This window comes from Phoenix dactylifera, chromosome 4, assembly GCF_009389715.1.
Source record: "Phoenix dactylifera cultivar Barhee BC4 chromosome 4, palm_55x_up_171113_PBpolish2nd_filt_p, whole genome shotgun sequence".
In the NCBI taxonomy this organism is placed as follows: Eukaryota; Viridiplantae; Streptophyta; class Magnoliopsida; order Arecales; family Arecaceae; genus Phoenix; species Phoenix dactylifera.
In genome coordinates this window covers 23,828,730-23,849,024 of record NC_052395.1, presented here as the reverse complement: position 1 = coordinate 23,849,024, position 20,295 = coordinate 23,828,730, and the positions used below count along the sequence as shown (strand labels likewise).

Below are 20,295 nucleotides of genomic sequence, written 5' to 3'. Positions count from 1 at the left end.
TAACCAGGTTTTTGGTACTTTGTAGTTTTGCCAGGCAATGTTAGAAAGGTTAGAAAATATATCGTGTTTGATTTTTGCCGCCTCCTTCGTTGGTCTTGTTTAATCTTCTATCTCTGCCACAGGTAAAGAAAGAGACAAAGTCCATGATTGTTAATGTTGGATAGCTTATTTGGCAAGCAAGTATTGAGAGGCGGTTTCAAAGGAGAAGAGCACACACACACACACAGACACACACACACACACAGACACACACACAGACACACACAGACACACACAGACACACACACAGACACAGACACACACAGACACAGACACTCACTTACTAAGTTACTATGGGTGGTATTAATGTTACTTCCCTACCATTGATGTGCTGAAGGTTAACTTTGATCGATCTCTGAACGACACTGCAGCACGTATTGGGTATGTTGAGAGATCATTTGGATCGTCTGCTCCCCGCCGGAAGAAAACATTGGCTGGACTAAACCATTGTTTATTTTGACACATGATTGCTATCGGATTGACCTGGTTCCCAAGGATGAGCTTCTTGCAATGGTTTCTGATGGTTAAGCAAATCTTACGAGCCATACCACAAATATACACCATCTATGACTTGAATTGGGAGAGGCACAATGGTTTAGTCCAGCCAATTTATCAGCAATCATGTAAAATAATCTATAACAATCATGTCAAATTGGGAGAAGCTCCAATATAGAAGTGAGGAATTATTTTACCAAGTACTTTCCTAAGCTCTGTTGAGCTTTTGCCTAGTGTTTACCCTAGTAAAGAAATGTAAACAATAATAAGGGTCTGTTTCATCGCAAGAATACAACTGGCAATTTTTTTGAAAAAAAAATTATGTTTTCATTATGTAATAATCTAGAATTTTATCCAAAAAAGCTACCAGAAAAATATTATTTAAGTTTCTTGGCCTTATATAAGTATCCAAGATTGATCCAGTGCAACCAATATGGAACTAAATACATATATGTATAAATCTTCATATGCTCTCTCCGTTTAAACTCTAGTATCCTTGCCAAGCTAAGAATTCAAATCCATTCAAATCTATTCATGAGTATCATAAATCCGATCACAAATATTACGATCGGATCATAGTTAGCTCAACGAACTTGTGTTGTAGTATCTCCTAATCCACATGGGTCATGTGCCGAGTCAGCTATGATACCATTTGTAGCAACACAAAATCTCACTAAAAAGAACTAGCTAGAAGATGCTATTTCAGTTCTTAGGTCCGCTATAAGTACTTAAAATCTATCTAGTCCATAGTAGATATAAGAATAAACATATACTCGCACAGATCCTTACATACACCTTTTATTTACGCCCTGGTATCCTCAGCAGCTAAAGGTCCAAATTAATTCAAATCCAATTACATATACTATGACTGATTCAGGGTCAATCAATAAGCCTATGTTGCAATGTCCTCCAGTCCATATAAGTCATGGGTTGGATTTGCTCTGATACCATTTGTAACAACCTACAACTTTATCCAAACAAGTTAGTCAAAAAAACATTATTTAGGTTTCTTGATTTTGTATAAGTATGCAAGATCTGTCCAGTGCATAGTTATATAGGACTAAATACATGCCTGCACAGATCCTCATATGCTCCCCCCAATTAAGCCTTGGCATTATGGCCAGGCTAAGAGTTTAAATCCATTCATAAGTACCATAAGTTCAATTACAAATCCACAATTAGCCCATGATCAACTCATTAGATCCATGCTGTAGTGTTTTCTAGTCCACATAGGCTCTGAACCAGATCTGAAATTATATCATTCATAACAATTCAAGACCTCAACAAAAAAAAAAAAGCTGAAATATGTTACTTGAGTTCCTTGGCCCGATGTAAGTATCTTAAATCTACCCAGTGTATAGTCGATGTGAGACTAAACATGCATCTGTATGGGTCTTACACATTTATTTGCCTCAAAATAGAAAATTAGAAAATTTGAAGAAGCATAAACAGATTCTAATGTGTACACATAAGCCCTCTCACTTAAATATGCTGAACTCACTTACGATATTCTCTTTTTTTTTTTGATGTAAAATGAAAAAGATATTTACAAAGAGAGTAAGAAGATGGTTAAAAATGAGAGAAGGAAGAAAAGAAAGAACAATTATAAATACAAAGGGGCAAGGAGATTAAGGATGGTCCTATGGCTATCTAGGGCCTTGCCCAAGCAAAGGTTGCCTCATATGGAGAACGTGTGGGTGGTCTTTTGCAGGACTGCAGTTGAAGAGTTTTTCTTCCTTCAAAAAATTCTAAACTCCCGTGTCAACTGTGCCAAGAAAGTGCCATAAGCAACTGATCCCACCCCTTCCTCAAAGGGGCTAGAACCTTCTTGCGCCTCCAAGACTAAAGTGAGAGGTAGTTAACAAGTCGACCTTTGATATTAAGGTGAGAGAAAATTGCAACCCAAATGGACCAGGTAACTGGACATCTGATGAAGAAATAGGAGACGGTCTCAGATGTTGGGCCAAAACAAGGATATTGTGAAATAAATTAAGCCAAAACCAAAACCAACTAGAAGCAATATTCACACAAGCCATATATCAAACACCTGGAGAGTAGAAAGAAAATACATCAAATTTACGCGGAAAAAATCCTCAAGTGTAGACGGAAAAAACAATAGGAAAAATCCAATCAATCCACTATAATGAATATAGATTTACTATAATGAATATTCAAGTTTATGCCTAAAACTTGAGCCCTCAACAAATTTGGAAAACTCTAATATCACCTTTCTAAGAGTAACAATGATCTTACCCAAACCACGACAATGTGATGAACCCATGAATGTAATGAGATCCCTAATAATGAATACTACAACTCTCTATAGCATCCAATACAACTCTTAGATAGTGTCAATACCGGGCCAGATGGGCCGCCTTAGACCATAGTCGGCGGCCCATCTGGAAACCCAAACTAGTGTCTTCAGGAGGAAGAAGACGACCGTAATTGCCAACTATTGAGGCGGTTATAACCGCCTAATAGCCACGATCGCACTCCACTCTTTTCTAACTGAGGGCTATAAAAGCCCATGGACTTCCCACAGAGGGGCTTTATCCTCACCTCTCACTGCCTCTCACTCTCTCCTTCCTCCACTCCAAGGAACTGGATCAGGAGCGATGCCATCGGAGTAGGGGGTCTCGAGCCGCGAAGGAAGCAACCGATTACCAGAATAGAGGCTTCTCGGCTCTCCTGTGGCTCTCCTACATAGAGAACTGCCACTGTTTCATTTAAAACATAGCAGTGGTGTCTCATTATTGGCCTTCTTCTGATTCTTTTCCTCTTTTAATTTCTTTTTCAATCATTGTAGTGTTTCTTCATATGACCCTCTTTATTACAGTAGAAGCACTTGATTTTCCTCTTGCACTAAACTGAATTCTGGAAGTACCGCGCCCTTAAAGTCTCTACTCTTACCTCTTTCCTTGTTTTCTATAATAAGAGCATGTGCATTGTCCTTACCCAAGTCTCTTTCTATTAAACAAGCTATCTTTCACCAGAGTAAATTGTAGTATCCATCAGGAGCAGAGTTGCTAAGTGACACTACCAAAGTCTTCCAACTGTCAGACAATGAACTCATCAGCAATAATGCCTGCAACTCATCATCTAGCACTATCTTCATTGTGGTCAACTGATTCACCAAGTTTTAGAACTCACTCAAATGCTCAGAAATAGATCTTCCCTCTTTTAGCTTCAAATTCAAAAGCCTCCTAATTGCAAAGGCTTTGTTCTGGGTTGTCTTCCTCTCATATAGACCCTCTAACTTCATCCAAAGATTGTAGGCATTATTTGTCTCTTGAGATAATGATGGAACCACTAGATCAATCCACTGTCTGATATACCCAATAGTTTTCCTGTGCATCATCTTCCGGTCACTATCACTAATGTCCTTTGGCTTAGCATTAGCACCTTCAATGGGCTTATGTAAATCTTTACAGTAAAGAATATCCTCCATCATAGGCTTCCAAATAAAATAATTAGAAGCACTAAGTTCATCATGGTACCCGAAGAATTCTCCATCTACTCCCACAATATCTCCACACTCACACAACCTCGGCTCTGATACCACTTGTTGGGGCCAAAACAGGGATATTGCAGAATAAACTAAGCCAAAACCAAAACCAACTAGAAGCAATATTCATACAGGCAATATATCAAACACCTGGTGAGCAAAAGAAAACACACCAAATTTGCTTGGAAAAACCATCCAGTATAGAGGGAAAAAACCATCCAGTATAGAAGAAAAAACCACAATGCAAATCCGATCAATCCACTACAATGAATATAGAGTTTACAATACTCAAGTTTATGCCCAAACTTGAGTTCTCAATAAATTGAAAAAACTCCAATATCACCTTCCTAAGAGTAACAATGATCTTACCCAAACTACTATAATGTGATGAACCTAAGAATGTAATGAGATCTCTAGCATGAATATACTACAACTCTATAGCATCCAATACAATTCTTAGATAGAAACTCATTTGTTAAATCACTGTGTGAAAAACCACATCAAAAAATAAGAAAAAAAACCTATTTCTTCCGTATGGCATGCAAAATTGATGCGGCAAGTTGTGTCCTTTTCCTCTCAGTATCACTACACCATTTGTGCCTCTCTATCTCCTTTTTGTTTTTTTTTCTTTCCGCCATGCACTGTTCTCTCTCGTTTCCCTTTTTTTTTTTTCGTTATGTGCCGCCGCACCTCTTGATGTTCATGCACCTCTTCTTTTCTTCACGCGCGCTCTCCTGTGGCTCTGCCAAAGCAAGAGGTAAAGCCCTAGTGGGCTTTTTGGGCCTCCCCAAGTGGGCTGGACCCACTTATATCAGATGGTGCCAATAGAGGGAATTCAACTCCCACTTTTCTTTGCAAGAAGATCACCATGTGAAGTATATCTTTTAGGGCTAGCCGCATGAAAACTTTCACCTTTTTCAGGTACCCGGGCTTTCCAGAGGGCATTCATCTACCGAATAGTCCATTCTTACTAAGCTTCCCAACTGGCACATCAGCATCCTTGGAAGTATGAACAGAAGACATGATGAGGTTCTAAGTTGATCAAACTGTGCTACTTCACTAGAAGATAGAGGGCCAAGTAGATTGATTTTCCACTTCCTAGATCTCCCGTTCCGATGAGAAGCCACTGAAGAGTTCTTCTAATAGTTCCGAGCAGATCTTGAAAAAGATAAGCAAGAGGGGTAGAACCAATCCCACGATCTCCAAAATCTAATCCTCGTCACCAAGTTAAAATCTAGTGCAATTCCAAATGGCATCCACATCGCTTGCAAACGTCATGCAAGTTTAAAAGTCACGCAATCCTCGCACCCATGACTTTCTCAAAAACTTTCCACATGAAAGGAATCTTTCTAATAAGTCACACGAAGCTTCAGATCGTTAGACCCCTTAATATTTCCGATTTATTTCTTCTTATCTCACCTAACCTAGGCGAAAATTATTGTCCACGAGCACACCATTGGAATCAGCAGTTGTGGTTGACTGCATGTACAGCCACATGGTGCATGCAGTGTAGGCGATAGTTTCTCCACCCAGCAAGGACGCACCAAACCGGCAATAATTGCAAAGACTGCAGCTTCACATTTAATTATATTTAATCTGCGATCTGAAATTTATCAGCCCTGAGCCTCCAAGCGTTGCATTTCGCAAGGCATGTGACTGATGCTCCTCTCCAAAGATCCCTCGTTACTCTTGCTTCTTCCTTCTCGTTGTGCTCCATCGTCCAGAACCGGCGGGACTTTATTGATTACAACTGCCAACGCAGGCAACTACACATGAAAGCACGTTCCAGACAAACCTCAATGTTTTGCTCTCTTCTTGTTCCTCCAAGACTCCAATATCCGGTTTCTTCAGCGACACTGAAGGCATGGAACCGGACCAAATTTATGGTCTCGCTCTCTGTCGGGGGCGATGTCAGTCCAAGAATGTTCGGATTGCGTTAATGAAGCATCGCAGAGATCTCATTCAACTATGCCCTACGAGAGAAGTGCAACTGCGTGGGATGATGAATGCCACATGCAAGTACACACAAACATTTCTTCTCCAGAGTGAAAAATTCCTCATCGTTTTGTTGCGGGAGCCGGAGGTGCGCGGAATCAGACGATTTGATCAGCAACTGGGAAAGATGATGGATGCAGTTTACTCAGAGGGCAGCTTACAATTCGTCCGCTCGCATGTTTTGCCACCGGTGAAGTCATGTCACGAGCTCTTTGACGCGTGGGCTGGTTCAGTGCACGAGAGATGTCGGGAGAGATCAATGTATCAGTGCTTAGGGCTCGTTTGGTTCGCAGGAAAAGGAGGGGGGAAAGTGTGTCAACGGAAAAGTAATGAAATGCCTCTTGTTTGGTTGGAGTTTTCAAAGGAGAGAGATGGAAAAGTTGTATTCCCATGGAAATATATTCCACATTTCTGGAAAAGTCTTTCCCATTGAGAAACATGGAAAGTTACTTTCCATGAGGTGGATCATCCTTTTTTATTTTTCCCAAAAGCTTCAGCATTAAAGAGCATTAAGAGGCATTAAAGACCTACTTTTTATTAGGGATAATAGGAATTATACATAACTTTCCTAGGAAAGTGGATGGTCAACCAACATAAGCACTTTGAAAATTTGTCACTTTTCCCATGGTTAACCAAACATGCCAAAGTACTTTCCTAGGTATCCTCTTCCTAGGAATCTGATTCCCAGGAATCATATTCCTAGGAGGGAAAATACTTCCCGCGAACCAAACCAGCTTAGAGACTCCTTGGACCGCCTTCGGATTGCTGACGCTGATTGATAGGATTGCTCTAGGCAGAGATGTTTTGAGGTATGATGCATTCACCAACTCAGCTACAGCTCGGGATACTCGCCGCCTTCATCCACGTGCCATCCTTCGGCCTCCATCAAACTGGGGCAGCTACCAGAGGTAAAAAATCTACTCTTCAACTATGTGATTGCATGCCAATATCTCTTTAACTGACAACAGTATTAGTGTGAAGCACGATCAAGTTAGGAACTTGCCTCCAAATGGTCGAGATTGCTCCCTATTAGCTTTTGATGGAGCATCATAGAGGACCATCAAATTGCTGAGGTAATAAGGGAAATTTATACATTTTCCAATGCATGGCCTGCTTAATTTTTTGAAAACTTAAATAATTAGTAAATTCTTCATAATAGAGACTTCCATCTTTTAGGAGGTCTCCCAAATAATGCCAACAGGTTATCAAGTCGAGAAAGGTAACTCTTACAAAATAATTATTTAAGTTAGTAAATTTTATCTGCCGTAATTCATCCTATAACTAAAAGGGAGTTTTCAAAGTGCCGACCGATAAAATTAAAGATTATGTGGTTAAACATTCGTTTAAAACTTTGGAGGAAATGAAAGGCTTCCATCTAAAAACTTAAACAGTGAGTTTTATGGTTAGTCTCCCGGTGCCATACAAGCTGAGAAACAGAGAATGAGGTGGCTGCATGCAGTTTCTCCTCATGGACCATCAGCATTCACTATTTATCCATTCCGGGTTTCACTAATGACTATTCAATAGCATGGACGGTACTGGGAATCTTGGAACGTCCATGTAAACAGAGTTTATGGTTTGAAGAGGTATAGTTGCAAGATATTAAGCTAGACTACGACTAGTGTTCTGAATGAGGGTCTCTGAAATTTCAGCTCTACATTATTGAGATCTACCAGGTTTTGCAGATTGAGAAGAAGCTGGCAACGTGTGCGTGTGCCAACACCAAAAGACACCTTGTAAAACTTCTAACTCCTTTCCAAGGCATATGGCTGATTGACATGCTAGTAGCAAAATGGAGACCAATCCTTAAGACATAGACTGGTCACCCCCGTTAGCGTACTTCGAGTTTTTGAAGTATACATAGAATCCAAATTGATCCTTGCAGCATCACTTTTACTCGATTTTTATGAGATTTCAGCATTGTTAAGGACAAAGGATGTTGAATTAGTTAGGACAAAATGGCTTCATAAGTTGATATGCACTCAGAATTTGGTTATCACGTTCAGAGATTTGCAGGGGTCTAGGTTAAATCAAGCCTCCTGTGTCAATGGACAAGGAATGAACTATGTAAGTTTTACCAGGTTAAGAAGGCGATAGATATTTAGCAAGATGGGTGGCCACTGACAATAGTATTGAACTTTTCTTGTGTGCTTTAGTAGTTTCTTAAATATATAACTGCCTTTGCAGATGCAAAAAGTATCTTCGTTTCTCACTTCCAGTCTATGCTAAGTATCTCTGTGATGAACTATAGTTTCTGGTACGTTCAAAAGAAGGGGTACCAAATGCAATTGCAAGTATAGTGAATTTCAGATTATTCTGTTTTTGCAAAATAGACAGATGGACTAGAATTTCCAACATACTCTGAAATTGGGTTTATGAATGAAGGTTACAAAGATTCAAGTCTCAGTAGTGGTACCACCTCAGTTTGGTCCAGGTCAGTACAATACGGGGCATTTCTATCCCCAACACTCATAACAAGCTGGCATCAGATTATGCCACTTTTCCTTTGTCCTAAATTTTTTCTTCAATTTTAATTTTATTGTTTTATAAAATATTTAGTGCATTTTACATATTTTTAAATCTCGATAGAATTTTGAAGTCCATAGATAGATTTATGGGGTTTGACTTTTTCCTCTCCTCTCTCTTTTCTCCCTGCTTGTCCTTCCTTTCTTCCTGTATTTCTCTTTTCCCCCTTCTGTGGATGAACAGAGGAGATAAAAGAGAACCCACTTTTTTCAGAAAAGAGAACCCACTTTTTTCAGAAAAAGAGAGGGGATCCACCTATCTGTTGGGTACCAAGGACCCAGATTAGTTCTGTCTGTCCTGACAGTACCAACGAACAGCTGAGCAATCCTGTTTTATGAGCGAGCGTTTCTCAGGGGCATCCAAATACCATTTCTTATTGGAACTATATAATACCAGAGGACACATCATACCATCAGGATATGAATTTTTGAAGGTTAATACATGAGGAAAGAAAAAGATCAAAATTATCGTTTCTCGTGGAACAGGACGGTACTAGAGAATATGTCAATACCATTACATGTTTAGATTGCTCAACTGCATCTTTGGATCTCATTCAGCTGGCCCATCTGCAATTATTGTATGATGATTGTCGCAATATCCCTATCACAAATTTCTGCTCAAAGTTGGACGAGTCTCCAAGAGTTCACAGTGGATACAATCATGTTACAGAGGGAAAAATATTTGATCCGCAACTAGGAAAAATGATGATTGAGATTTCTAAATGGCATCTTTCAATTCTTCTCTCTCTGTTTGCCACGAAACCTTAATGTTACAAGTCTATGAACTATATGGGCTGGTTCATGCACTTGATATCATCTATCAAGCAAACAATGCTCCAATGCCTTAGACACTCTTGTGGCACTCTTCATGATTGCTCTATGCAGCACAGGCAGGATGTCGCGGGCTTCGTATTTCCTCGAGTTCCCATGCGGCACTTAGAAGCTTGCTTGGCTACAATGATTTCTAAGAGCCTATCACTCTAGCACCTTAGCTAGACTTTCAGAAAGAGAGGAGAAGAGCCACGAGAGAGAGAATTTGGGAGATGAGAGTAGTATTTACTAGAGAACTCTCACTCCTCCCTTGGTGGTTTGGCCAGTGAGACTCCCTTCCTTTTATAGGATCTATCCAAGTACATAAATGGTTAGGATTACGTAAAGTGGCATAATTCTAATGGTTAGGATTCTTACAGCAACTTCTTAAGCTTAGAAATATCTGCCTTCTTGCTACATCTGTAGGCTTCTAGAGAATTCCACAGATCTCTAGCTCTTTAGGCTCCTTTCAGTAGGGAAAAGGTTTGCACAATATTTGATGAAATTGCCTGAATGCTTAATCTGTGACAAGCGACACTTCTAGAATAGCTGTATTTTGAAGTACAACTGACCCACTTCTTTGAGCCAGCTCAGTTTGGACACTTTCCATCACCTCCTTAGATCCTTCCACCTCAATACCATCCCTTCTCCTCTATTAATGCATTTACTCAAGTAAGATCTGACTCTAAATGTGTGTTGCACTTAGACACTTTTTTACACAACACTAACCATATCCGTGCCTTCTTATCCTTAATATATAACACTGGCTTTAGTTGAATTAGCAATAAGGTATCTTCATTTTTTCGAAGAAAAGGGTGGATAAACCACCAACTTTTCATGGAGTAGATAAATGTTCAGAAAAAATTTAGCTAAGACAATTAGCCGAATGACAAGAAGGTACCTTAACCTGCAAGTGGGGCAATAGACTTCAAATCCAATACATTGCCTGTAGTCTGAAACTCCAAGCCCTTTTATATGTTGAGGACCTAATTGGAGGTTTTTTCTTCTCAGTAGTGATGTTTCTTTCCTTCCAAAGCACACAAACTGTTATGCAGCAGAGTCAACCTTTCTCATGAATTCCACAATATTTCTTTGACCTCCATTCCAATCATAAGGAATTAAATCTACCTAGCTAGCCACGGATCTTGAAACATGTTGATAAGATAAATAGCATATAAAACAGATATCTCAGACAAGATGGTTAATGATTACAAAGAAGACACTTTGATGTGTACACCAATTCCCCCTCAGGTTTCCTTCTGTTAACTATATGATGTTGATGGGCCCATCACATGGAATTTTGTATTTTTCTGTGATATATCTCCACAGCTGTTTGTGAGAATGCGTTTAACAATTATTGAAGAAGAAAAGCAATTGAAGGACTTCACAGAACAGATTCTAGATGATTTCCCATCTTCATCTTCTACCAACCTTAGAAGTCACTGCTTGAACCTCCAATAGGATTATTTGTGATTATTTGTAGATTTAAGAACTTAACGAATGATTTCTAAATAAAATGCCTTTCTGAGAGCCACTCCCTCTAATCAAAAGAGATTAGGAAATAAGTCTAGTGGAGTGATCTTGTCTAACCAGAAGTCGAGCCAAACTTCTTTACCAACACAGAGAAAATAATCACATATCTGGAAAAGTTCTCCATCTTCAGGGTGTCTTTCCAGAAAAATGAGGCAAGCAAGACAAGTACCAGTCCCCTGAACAAGGACTTCTCCTACAATAATATTGATCTATGTTTTTCCACTCCTTCCTTTCCCAAACCTTTAAATAAAGTGACCACCAACTACTGAGGATAGCCAGATTCATATTCTCAAGTTCTTCAAACCAAAAAAAAAAAGCACCCTTCATTTTATCCCTATAAACAAACTCCATTTTGCTAGACATAATCCACCAAACTTCTCAGCCTTTCCAAAAGAATAATGCTTACGGAGTCAATTCTCTTGATAACCAGCATGAAACAAAGGAGGCTGGCATAAGGTTGGAAAAGAAGAAAGAATAATATTCATCAAACATAAGCCTACCTCTGAAAGAGAGGAGTTTATCTTTCCAGATGTGAGTCTCTGTCAATGTCTCAATGGAGGAACCCAGTCATTCCTGCAGAGAAATGAAAGTTCAACAGCAATGCGAAGACCAAGATAAGTACCAAGAAGCTATCACAACCTGCAATTTAGGTTCAAAAAAAAAAAAGCTCCAGTCCGTGGAAAGAGGTTCTTTTAGACAAAATAAGAAACTCTTATGATTAAGAATCTTAAAACTAAAGAATAGATTATATAACCTATAAAGTATTTCTGTTTGCGCTCACAGGCACATTTGTGTGGACAAACATATTATTTATGTTTCAATCATATTATTTATGTCATCTGAGTCATGCAATCTATTTTACAACATTGAGGAAAGTAGACTTGCACATTCGTGTTTGGTAATTATAGCCTTTAACATCTCTTAACCAAATATTCAAATGATAACCAAAAGGGCAGCTATACATGAAATTTTCACTTGGTGCAGGACATGAAAAGAACGTAGCAAGAAGTCGCATTATTGTTTTCGCCCTTGTGGTAGTCATACTCATAATAGCATGCTTTGCTTGCATTTGCTTGTGGAGACAGAAGGCTATAAAGAAAAGAAACGGTATGTAGCCAACAGACATTCTCAAATTCTTGTCATTGGTTATAGAGTAGCCAAAGAATAAACTATGATGGTAAATGGGTGATTGAATTCCCAAAATGTATCACCATTCTGGAGAAAGATGGAAAATAATTTGATCAACCATAATGAACAAGAAACCCATCATCATGGATTAAAGGTAGAGATAATACATGCCCTAAATCCTGGTCAGCCATATTTCATCACATCACCATGTGAATGTGCTTTACACTAGACATCAGATTTGCATGGTTCTATGGCCTGCCTTTGCTGGCGTGTCAATTTAAACAGTCTTAGGTTCAGCTTATAACTACAAATGGATTCTCTTATTGCATCTATACCCAATAATCTGCCAGACTCTGTGGATGCACAATGTTGTCAGACCAATAAGGGAAACCTGGGCAGCAAGCCCTTTAAGGTCCTTCATGGTATACCAAGGACATAGGTCTGTTATTGGAGTTAAAATACACAATGATTCACTAAATTTGTATGAAATGTAGTAACTCTCACATACAGATAAATTTTGTGATAATGATTATATTATTTAATTTTTTCAAAAATCATAAAAAACATTTAGATATTAGTACAAGGTAGTGCAACCTTAAACATCCATCTTAGGTACACCTTCAAGAACTAGATAGTGTTATGTGCAAATACACAGGTAGGTGCTTGGATGGCTGCACTAGCTAGTATCCATGTATGCAACAAGTGCCAAGGTACCTAGGTGCTCAGGTGGCCACCTAAACAATGGGGACCGTGCTAGGTTTCATGTAATGATCAACAAGATAATTGGTTGTTTATTATTTATTTATTTAGTAAAATAATACTTTGAAAAACCAATGCAGTCTATGTAAGTGAGGAATAAATCACCTATAAACATGCTATATTTATCAGCAACATTGTTGGGCAATGATATTCATATCCAGAATGCCCTGTGAGTTCTCCTACTATTTCCTTCACATTCTTTCATTAAATATTGATTTGTGCACACGGCAGAAGTTTTTTTATCTTGCTCATTCTTTTTCTAATAGGGGAAGACATCAATGATATTACAAGGAAAGTTCTCCGCTATTTGATTTGCCTACAATCAAAGAAGCCACTAATAATTTCTCCAGTGCAATAAGCTTGGAGAGGGTGGTTTTGGCATAGTTTATAAGGTAGTAATGGATTAGTATAAGCTACTGGCTGTTTAGACAAAGATTCATTAATTTCAATAATAAACAGCGTATAGTGCTATCTTGTAATTTTCTTTTACAAATTGATAAAATACTTAGTTCTCTTATGCTTTCTAACAGGGAACATTATCAGATGGACAGGAAATAGCTGTAAGAGGCTTTCAAAAAGTTCAGGGCAAGGACTGGAACAATTAAGAAATGAAGTGGACTTCGTTGCTCAGCTTCACCATAAGAATCTTGTAAGAGTGTTGGGTTATTGCTTGGAAATGCAAGAGCAGTTGCTTGTCTATGAATACATCCAGAATAAGAGCCTCGACATTTATATTTGGTACTTTTTCCATTGCTTAGATATCTCCAAGTCCCTAACAAACCTTGCTTGCAAAGTCTGCTGAAACATATTTAGTAAATTAAGGTTTAATTTTTCATATGAGAAATGACTTCATCATTTCAGACAGCTTGGCTTGGATATGGACCAATGACATTATAAGATTCCAAAATACGTGACCCAAACTAGATGGGATAAGTCTTCTTGTTTATGCTTAAATGGTTATAATTGTTTATAATGAACCATATACCAAAATTAGACCCAAAATATAGTACAGAACATCTATGACTGAAAGAGTATACACATGTAAGTTTGACATTTGAGGTCAAAACTGGTCTGCTAAAATCCCTGCCAATTAATCTAAGATTAATAGGCTTAGTAAGAAATCTATGAAGCTAACCAAGCGAAAAGAAAATTTCATAATATAATCGCATAGCATAAGATTGTGAAGACACACAATAATGTTTGCTAGATATGAAAACATGACTATATTCTTAACATATGCAAAATGAGTATATAAAATGAAAATGCTCACAAAAGATTCATACAGGTACTCCAAGATGCATAGAAAAGAACTCATATTTACAAAACAAGAGGGCCAAAAAACTTAAAAAATAATAGGAAGTTCTGAAAAATTCACTCAAAGAAGTTCCGTAGTAGGTGATACATAAGCCAGAGTTTTGTTTGTTTTGGTTTCTCCGGAAGGCTAGGCATCTAGAACTACTCGAGGTCAAATTGGATAGTCAAAGGAAACTGAGGAAGAAGTGAGAAATAACTGGTACCGTATAAGCATACATCTATATACGTAAATAGGTTTATTCTAACCAACTAACCAGCAATGCTTTTCGGTTAGCATACAATTTGATCTCTATAAATTAATAAATTAACCATTTTTGGCAGTGGTACATAACATTAACACTGCTCTATCTGGATTAACTAGATGCAGCCCAAAAGTGAACAACTAAACTGGGAACAACGACCAACATCATTCGAGGATTGCTAGGGGACTATTGTATCTTCATGAAGATTCTAGAGTACGAATTATTCATCGAGATCTGAAAGCTAGCAACATTTTGTTAGATGCAAGCATGAATCCCAAGATTGCAGACTTTGGATGGCAAGACTTTTGGTGGGACCATACGAAAGCAAGACAACTAAAGTTGTAGGAACATAGTAAGTTTTGAAGCCTAAATTTCACTGTGCTTTAAGCCTTAATGATTCACATTATTTGATTGTTAATGGTTTGCAGTGGATATATGCACCAGAGTATGCTATACATGGGAGTATTTCCCTTAAGTCAGATGTCTTTAGTTTTGGTGTATTAGTTTTGGAAATCGTCAGCGGACGAAGGAACAATAGTTTCTATGACCCTGGAAATGTATGAATCTTCTAAGCTACGTAAGTAACTACAAAATTCACCATTACATTTCTACTATGATATAAGTCTAGAGATGCTACGCCATATTTCTAACAGACCTTTACCAGCATGGCAATGTTGGACCAATGAGACAGCACTGAAATTAGTTGATCCAAGTATGGCTGAAAATTATTCAAGCCACGAAATCTTGAGATGCATCAACATTGGCTGTTATGCGTACAGGAAAATCCAAGTGACAGGCCAAACATGTTATCATTTTTTTTGATGCTCAACAGGTACAAAATGAAACTCCAAACTCCCTCACAGCCTGCATTTTTTTATGCAAATGCCATGACCGAGTCATATGGATTGTTGAAGATGCCGGTCCATCTAGAGGTAAGCATGAGCAGTCTACAAGTACATCGACTCTATTCTCTTCAAATGAGGCGTCAATTACCGAACTAAACCCTCGATAGGGGAGAAACAACTGTACTAATAAATGCTTGTACTCCCATCAGCCTGCCTTTTAAATCTAGATGGCTGGTTGTTTTTGTAATTTTGGAAGTATATGCCGACTTCACAAATTACATATAGATAGTTTAATATGTTTGATGTGTAAGCAAGTAATCAAAAATACCTTATTATATATGACGAGACAGTAATTGTACAATATATTCTTTTTCTTTCCCTATGTTAACTAGATATTTACATCAGAAGAAAAACTTTAACCAGATATTGGCCTTCATTATTCCTAAAGTCCTATATACATCTCAAATCATAAGTTCGAAGGGGCATCTTTCAAGTTATGATTATTACATATTTGCTATTTTTCAGGGGGCAAGGCATGAAAGCTACTCAGAAACTTAGAATTATTATTATGCTACTTCGGAAGGAAGTTATTGAAATGGCCTAGCTGCCAAATAGATATCCACTTGCTATGAAAATAATTTCATTTAATTTCTGCATGACAGCAATTTGTTACATTATCTCATCATATAAGCTTGTCTTTCAAATTCTAGGAAAGGAGCATCAGTGATTCGGCATAAAGTTTTAACTTCTTTGACTTTTTGTAAAACAATAAGCCACAAGACAACTCATGAAAGTTTTACTTTGATAGCTAGCTTTTAAAGGGAGACTCAATGTTTGGACATTATTTATAGTAAAAATTTAAATGCCACAAAAATACTTGGTAAAATTGCGCTGCCAATCGGCAATAAGGCATTGGGTGAAATTACTGGTCAGTGTGACCAAGCATGTTCTTTTACTTTTCAATACTTGTGACGAGATTTCATGTCTTTAGCTATATGTGATCACCAAATACTTGTGAACTTTGTTTACATCTTTCTGTTTTCACATAATAGTTATGATTTAATCAATTAAGAGCTGATCCATGGCATTCAAAATTCCTTCGACCTAAGGCAACCAAGAGCTCATCTGCCTACCCTCACCCCCTCCCCGAAAAAAAAAAAACGTTTTAGGTCTAAACCTAGTAGGAATGCACAAACACTAGGGCTTGCAATTTACTCCGCCCCATCAGACACCCGACCCGACCCAATTTGAATGAGCAGAATTCACCTAACCCGTAATAGATCCGGGCAGATATGGATAATGGTAAAACCCCACTCCGAACCCGATCTGGATATATATATATCTTCACAAATTCTTCCTCAAGGCAAAAAATAAATAAATAAATTGATTCATATGTAATAAAAAAATTGATTTGTCTGACTCAACCCATCCAACCTACCTCATTTAATTTTACTTACCCCACCCCTTTTCTTGACTCTACCTGCCCCGCCCCGCCCTGAGCAAGTACGGGGCAGGTACGGATAATGGCATAGCCGATCTATTCCCGACATGTTGCCATCCCTAACAAATATATAGCCATGGTTATCTAACACCTAAAATTTACTATTTAACCCAGCAAATTTTGTGACTAGCACCTATGTTATCCATGTCTCAAATATTTTTTGAGCCCAGTTAGGGCTCTTGCACACCCACACAAACTCCTAGCCACATAAGTTCCAAATGTAGCACTGAATACTAAGGGGGCGTTTGGTATGTGGAGTGATAACCCCAGGATCAAGGTGATCCGGATGAAAGTGATAAAATCACCGTGTTTGATTACATCTTAGTAATCCCACATGGCGGTGATATCGGATCACCTCCATTTTTTCATTCAGTCCCAGTGATCGAAAACCCATCCTTGAGGACGGGTATCCAACATCACCGGAGCGCAGTGATCTTAGATTAAAATATGCTGACCAAACTATCCTTGCATAGCTGTAGGAGACTCCAGAAAAGAAAAAAAAATCCTTTTTCTTTTCGCCGCGAGTCATTTGGGTACTTGTGCATCATCCTTCACCGGGTGCCCTTCCTTCTTCTCCGAGAATTCTTTGAAACGGGAACGAGGCCTCGGAGCGGAGGCGTCGAGCAGGGCTGTCGTAGTTCATCCCCGAAAGAGGTAAGCCCTCCCGACCACTTGTTTCCAATTTCCCTGCCCTTCCTCCTCCCGATCCACTCGGAGGGTAGATAAATTAAAAAGAATAAAGAAGAGAAGAAAAAAGGGGAAGAAGGGGGTGGTGGACTACACCTCTGTGCAGCCCGTTGCCGTGCCGCGGGGAGCAGCCGCGGACGTCGCAGGAGCCGCCGGCCTCGGCTTGGCCGCGGGCGCAAGCCGCAGGGCTCGGCTGCGGGCGTCGGCCGCAAGCCATGTCCGAGGGAGCCGCCGGCCGTGGCCCGGCCCTCTCGTGCGAGACCCTCTCCTCTTGGCTTCATGTGAGGAGATAAGAAGGTAGCGGAAGGGTTGAGAAGAAGAAAGGATGAGAAGCAAGTCTGAGAGAATTAAGGAAAGAGACGAGAAAAGAGGAAAAGAGAAGGAGAAGTTGGGAGAATAAAGAGAGAGGAGAGGGCTTGGGGGAGCGAGAGAGAATGTGTGAGGGCGAGAGAGGGCGTTAGAGAGTGAAGGAGATGAAGAGGGAAAGAAAGGAACGGGAGAAGTGGGGAAAGGGAGAAGAGAAGGTTCTAGAGAAAGGCGAAGAGAAGAAACGGCGAAGAAATAGAGAAGAAAATAAAAGGGAAAGAAAGAAAAGCAAAGAAAAAAAAGGAAAAGAAAGGAAAGAAAAAGAAAAAATAGAATAAAATACATAAATAAATAGTGAATAAGTGATAGAGAATAAAAAAAAAAGGCTTACTGAAGTAAAAAGGGAACCATAATAGATACTATCATTGATAACTTGGTCACTAAGATTGAAAGATAACAGTGCATGCTGAAGGAAGTAGGGAAGAACTTCAAACGAGAGATTACCAACTTTTTTTGAGAAGAAGGGGCCAAGAGTGATGAGAGGGCGTAATGGCTCTGTTGGGAAATTCATGAAGATTAAAGATTTGAGCAAGGATGATATGTTGATTGCTGGCAAGGCTATACCAAATGATAAGTCCAAAATTTAACTTTTTTTTTACCCCTATCTCAACATTTAGAGAAGATATGTGCTAAAGCAGTTAGAGGCAGTGGCATATAGACCCTCATTTGACTTTGATCCAGTGTGATGCTACCGTTAGACCTCCTTACAGCTATAGTTGGTGGTGGTTTCTTTCATTGACCTTCATGTTTAATTTGCCCTAGTATAAATCTTATGGTTTTTTATTATGGCGTTTGTAGTGAAAAGAATACTTTAGATGTTTGTGGATTTGGGTGGAGTTTTGAAATTTATGGCTTTTAATGATTCGAGTGTTACAATTCTTAGTGTTATCTATTTTATTCATATGTTGGCTACATAGATATTATACATATAAATAATATCCAATAGAACTAGTATAACCAAATTTTTTCACATTTATTCACATAGACATTTTATTCATGTAAAACCTGACCAGCTAGATGAGCATCTAACTTCCATTCTATCTTGAAAAGATCTTGAATTCCTTCCTCTTGAATAGTTCTTAACGACTACAAATTTTTTGAATGGGACCCAAGCATAAAACTAAATTCTTTGGCATATGAGCCGAGTCATGGTAGTCTTATAGAATAATAGAACATGTTAGATATTGTAACAATTTAACTATAATTTAATTTTTTAAACTTGACCGTCATGAAGAGTAATTGTTGATAGAACGAGAATATGGTCTGATTTTCTTGCGATAAGGGTACTAAAAGTAAAATATGTGACAAAATTATGAAGCTATTATAAGGAATTAGCATATTGACTTACATTTTTGATTCATGAGAATTAAAAATATATAAAAATATCCATCTAAGATATATCAGAGGTATTTGCGGTATTATATGGTCGGTGATCTTGGATTCCCGCCACCAATACCAAACAAGTTACTCATGGATATCCGAAAATTTTTAATCACTGGACCATGGCCTAACCAAACATATTGATTTTAGATCACTTAGAGATCAAATCACCTAGCATTCGTATCACTGGAAATCTTAGATCATCGTGGTGATCTTGTTAGGGTTACCAAACGCTCCCTAATTGTGCTGAGGGAATCTAGCAAAATGCAACATTAAGTATTATCCACAATACATGTTGGCATATCCCCTTGCTACCTAACGGTTAAGAAAATGAACCATTCAATTAACTAGGCAGCGAAAATCCAAAGTGCATGGTCTTTAGTGTTATCTATCTCATGAAACTCGTCTTCAATCAATAAGATTTAATAAACATGAAATCTTAAATTTTTGTTTGTTAACACAAACAAAAATAAGTCCTAGATGTTAAATAATAACCATGGTGCATTGGAACTCTATGTCGTGACAATTTTCTTTGCAGCTTCAATGTTCCTGTGCATCACTTTAGCCAAAGATGAAATCTCTTCTTGGCTGTTAACATTCACAGTCTCCCCTTAACCCAGGCAACAATCTGAATCACCCAAGCTTTCAACAAGCGCTTCTCGTTGTCATGAGCGTCCGATTCCGCTGCAGCCCATGGCAACGCGAAGAGGCAGCAACAAAGACGGAATGAAGCACATCAAGTTATTCAGATTTCAGGCTACCAATGTATCAATTTAGAGGTGTTACTACAAAAGATAATTATTTAACAAAGCAAGAGAATCCTAAAACAAATTGGGATCAAGAATGTACGACCACCCACGGGACCCTAAGAAATTGATCAGGTACAAAGTGAAAGAAAAAAGGGGATTTTTTTTCTCTTTTCTTTAAAAAAAAAAAAGAAGCAAGAAGCAGTTGGATCAACGAGATCGGAGGGACGAGGTGAGTTTGTCCTCTGGAGATTTAACGGAACCTTCTATGTTGGTTCCCGTCTGGTCCCCTGTGGCATCTACTTTAAGATTCTTATACTAGCTGATATAGTGCCATATTAAACGACCTACACGATGCTTTCTACAGAGTCCATGTATAAGCTGATATAGTGCCATATTAAACGACCTACACGATGCTTTCTACA

The 20,295-nt window shown here is 38.5% G+C and overlaps 1 long non-coding RNA gene across 1 annotated transcript; it reads right to left on the bottom strand.

The window, feature by feature from the left end:
* Positions 1-24: 24 nt before the first annotated feature.
* LOC120110576 lies at positions 25-13,735 on the bottom strand. Its single transcript, XR_005511698.1, has 2 exons — positions 11,403-13,735; positions 25-113 (listed from the first exon to the last, which is right to left on the bottom strand). It is a non-coding gene; the product is annotated as an uncharacterized LOC120110576 (long non-coding RNA).
* Between the last annotated feature and the right edge of the window lie 6,560 nt (positions 13,736-20,295).